The sequence below is a fragment of the Myotis yumanensis genome, unplaced genomic scaffold, assembly GCF_028538775.1.
Source record: "Myotis yumanensis isolate MYYU_CA2020_CCGP unplaced genomic scaffold, mMyoYum1.0.hap1 SCAF_2, whole genome shotgun sequence".
Classification (NCBI taxonomy): Eukaryota; Metazoa; Chordata; class Mammalia; order Chiroptera; family Vespertilionidae; genus Myotis; species Myotis yumanensis.
In genome coordinates, this window is record NW_027223753.1 from 68,351,778 (window position 1) to 68,356,424 (window position 4,647).

General features: G+C 44.2%; 1 pseudogene; it reads right to left on the reverse strand.

Moving 5' to 3' along the window:
* Positions 1-838: 838 nt before the first annotated feature.
* On the reverse strand, positions 839-2,359 carry LOC139002435 (F-box only protein 33 pseudogene; annotated as a pseudogene).
* Between the last annotated feature and the right edge of the window lie 2,288 nt (positions 2,360-4,647).

Genomic DNA, 4,647 nt, shown 5'->3' on the forward strand with positions numbered 1-4,647 from the left:
TTGCTAGGGATTTCACGACTAATGTTTGTTTGCAAGCATGTGTTTACAGTTCTATTTTTTTATTTTCTTTTATGGGTTTTACCCTGGAATACGGCTTTTTTTTTCCTCCACTACTTGAAATCTGGACTTAAAAGCTAACTTGAATGTGTAATATACTTGATAAATAAAATCATGTCAGATATAGTTTCTAAAAATCTGACAATTTGAGTATTTGTTTATGTAAATGCATTTTAAAATAATGGTTAAGCAAGATTCTAACCTAGTACTATACAAAATTCAGAATGGCCATTGGTGATAATCAATTTTATATGTCTAATGAAAGTTAAAATTTTGGCTTTTCTGTTAAAGATAACTCATTTGGGACATTGTCCTCCCTTCCATTTCAAATCAAAATTAAATAAATGCTATTAGAATGCATGAATCTAGTATACTGCATACAAATCCACCAGGCTATGGGTATCTATCTATATATGTATAAAAATATTTTGGCTCCTGAGTTCAGCTCTGACACACAAAGAATAAAATAATCAAAAAGAGAGAATAACTCAATGAAAAATAAAGTGAGCCAGCGACCTCAGACAACCTTCAGTTGTGTATCTTTAAGGTTTGGTAACAGGTCTATTAACCGTGAAAGCCCTATACATTGTCACTTTGAACTTCTAATCCAATACCCAACTATGTTCTTTGATCAAGAAGTAGAATATACATATATAATTCTATGAAGCCAATACTGATTGATTAAACACAGCACAAAGGGATTAATTCACACTACTGAAAAAAACATAATAGGACCCTACTTGCATACGTAACCACAGGAATTGTGCATTTATAAAAAAAGCTAAGTGTCTTCGCTAAAGCTTTGCATCTCTCTGTAAAAATGACGATTTGGTTCAGCGAAGACACTGAATGATTCAATGTGCTTGACTGCGTGCCAAGGTCGACCGAGGCCCAGGGACACCTGCTCAATAAGGTTATGCACTGGATCCACATCCTGGTTGATCAGTTCATCTAGGTCAAAACCGATGCTTTCTTCAGTGACTTCAAGTACTCTTAGATTAGAGCCACGAAGACGAGCAATGGCAATGAGGCCGTGTGCCCACACTGTGTAACCGTGAATTGCCAGAAAAGAAAGCTTTGTGCATCTCCTCGCTAATAACACCAATGGATCTTTGTTTCCGTTATTACTAAGATCTGGAAAAGCAGACGTGTTAAGCACATCATTCGTTGATATGAAATGAGTGAGGAACTGGTCATACTGCCTAGATATAAGATCAACAATAGGTCCCGAAACACCAGTGAGCCAGCAGTAACTGTCAAAATGAATCCTCTCTAGTGGTATACTGGGTTTCTGAAACTTTAACATGTCTTCCATCATAATATTAAAAGCCATGATATAGACCCGGAGGCTGGGGCTCCTTTGTGACAAGGCTTTCCAATGCTCATCATTTGGCATGTTGTCCAGAGACTTGTGCATCACAGAAATATCGTGGACCAGGAGAGACAGTCGCTGCAAAGGCACATGGTTGCTATCGCTTAAGACTCTTGCCATCTCAGCTGTAAAGTCCCAGAAATCCAGGGCAAGTGAGCGCAGATTCACAAATCGCTCTAGTTCCACTGTAGTGATAAGGGTGCTGTCACCAGGAATATTGTTTTCCAGTAAACTCAAGTGCTCCATGATGTTGGCAGTAGAGTTTGGGAGAGATGACAGTGATGTTGGGGTTACTATTTCCAGCTGAAATCCACAGGACAGCCATTTCAGTCGCCTACTATTACTCAGTATTTCTTCAAACAGCTGCTGAATTTGCTTGATTTTGTTGCCATCAGGGTCCATCTTGCTGAGGTATGTACTTGACAAATTTCCTTGCTGTAGTGGAACGCTTATATCTCCAAAAAGGCTAAGCTTCTGGAGGTTCCTGTTGTTCCGGATGCTGACCAGCACGCGCAGCACCACCTCCAAGTAGGTGTGCAGCTCTTCCAGCCAGTGGGTGGAGAGCTGCAAGACATGGACTTCCTCCCATCTGGTCCCGGGGTCCGCGACGCCACTATCGCCAGGCCCGCTGCCTTTGCTCAGGTAATCCTCCTCGGCAGCAGCAGCGGTGGAGGCGAACTCAATGCGCAACTCCCGCACGAACCTGCCGCACTTGCTCATGAGGATCTCCAGCGGAGGCAGCTCCGCCTGGGAAACCCGGAGGCAGAGGCGGAGCTGGCACCAGAAGGCCGGGTGGAAGAGGCACTCGCGCCAGTGCGAGCAGGAGGCCGAGGCCTGCAGCAGGTCGAGCGCCGGCAGGAAGGAGAAGATGTGCACAATCAGCTCGCTGGGCAGCGACGCGGCCCCCACTGCCTGACTGCACAGAGCCATCCAGCCTGCGGGGGTGGCCCCGGAGAACCAGCCACTAGCCTCTCAACCTTTAGTCACAGCCTCTGAGGCCTGCAGACTCAGTTACTTCAAAACTGTAGTCTGGTCAGTTTCTGCCGGGTTCCAGCCACAGTGGTCCAGGGGTTCCAAAAGGTGAGGACAGAGTCCGGAAGAATGAAGGACAGGGAGGCAGAGTTCAGATCATCAGCATAGCCAGGTGCTCTCACCAGGCTCTCCAGCCAGGTTGTCTTTATTCTCTTGTTACATCTGTATTTATACCAGTTGCTTTAATCCTATCCATTCTATTGAAAGGTTAGGGCGTTTGTTATCTCCATTCCTAGGTCACTAGTCTATTGTTCTGTTAAGCTACAATCAAGTAACTGAAGGAGATTATCCTAAATAAAGATTATGTAGCTTAAGCGTGATTGTTCGTAGTTAAAGTGATTAACTACCCACCCTAGTTAGGGAGTTTTATTGATTTATTCCCTTCCTTAGTCCTGTTAATCCCTAACTCCAGGGAAAAATCCCCACCTGGGGAAACAACTTTTCTTGTAGAGGTGACCTTGGCTAAAACACATAGCGCTAAGAAGGGGAGCAAACATATTAAGAACAGTATGCCATATACACCAGGTCCCTTGAAACATATGCTGTGCAGATGTTTCTTCCAGAGCTGATTGTGTCAAGCAGCAAGGATGGACCGGCTTCCGGCAAACGACTTCCGTTGATCTGCATCTTAATGGGGATTTTTCTTGGTAACCCCCTTTTCCCTCCCCGCCCCCCCGAATTTCAAAGCAATTCTGACCTATGCCAGTCAAAAGGTTTCTTTCTTTAGAAGTAGTATGTGGAATTAGAATATTTATAGAAAATTTTAGCTTCCAAAGATGCTGGGCTCTTTGTAGAAGCTGGAAGGGGGTCTCTGAGGCCTTAGTGACAACAATCAGGAAAGGGGACACGATTCATGGTAAATGATGCCTGGAAGACATCATTGGGGACAAAGAGAGAGGATTCAGAGTTGAAGCCAATCATGCTGTGTTCCCTCCTCCCCACAACATTTGGACAAGAGTGAAACAAGATTCAAATGGATATCAAGTGCAGCCAAGCAGGGCAGACCAAGTCCAGCACATCAGCACCTCTGGACCAGTTCCACTATGTGGGCAGGAGATTCATGCTGCTACCCAGGAAGGGGAGAACCTAGGCCTCAGTACCGACCTCTGCACTCAGCCAGGGCCCAAAAGACCGAGCTTTATCTCCAAGTCATCACCCCCTGCTAAGTGCCTGCAGCTGCACTGATGCGGCCAGAGGTCAGAGTCTGTGTGGGGACCATATTTGTCTTGCCCTGAAAAGGCTCTGCTCTCCCGTGGGTACCTCTGCTCGCTGGCCAAGCCCTACAGTGTGCAGGTCAGTAGCAACCTTGGCTTTAAAAGTTTCATGCCTTGAGTCCACATTCTTTACGATTTTAATCTAAACTTAATTTGTCTTTGAAGGAAAATTGATAGAACCCTGATAAAAACAAGGATAATATGTAAGAACCACCTGACAATCCAGTCAGGTTAACACAAAAAATTAACCATCACAGAAGTCATCTGGTTCAGCCCCTTTGCCAAAGCATGTCTTCCTGTGACCATTCATCATCAATAAACCCTAGGACAGGGGTGGGCAACCCCTGGCACGATTGCCAAACACAGCACGCCAGTAACTTTTGCTGGTACGCGAAACCCTCTTTATAATCTTCCATTTACAATTGTGAATCTTTGTTCTGAGTGATGAATTTTGTTAAGTCTCGTAATAGGAGTAGCCTGACAGATGAAAGTAGTAGCTCGTGCATATCTCTGAAGGTCACGAAATAGAAACCTGATGTAAAATCTCTGTCATCAGTGATGCAGCAGCAAAAGTCCCACTGATAATATCACATGGAGTCATAAAGTTTTCTGTCGGACTATCAGTGTACATGCATACATTAAAAAATAAATGTATTTTTCATTATCATATACTGTGTTTTTGTCGCTTGAATGAATTTTATTATTTCTTCAAGGTTCTTCACATACGTACACCTTAAGAGATATCAAGTAGGTGTACCATGTTCTCAAAAAATTAGGGTTGGCATGCAGAAGAATTTTGAATCCGAGATTTTGCTGGTTTGGGCACACACTCACAAAAAGATTGCCCACCCAGGCCCTAGGAGGTTCATACCTATAGGAAGTTCATACCTATTGTCCTTCCTGATGTGGGTGGGCCTCAACCAAACAATTAAAGACCCAAGTAGAGCCCTAACCGGTTTGGCTCAGTGGATA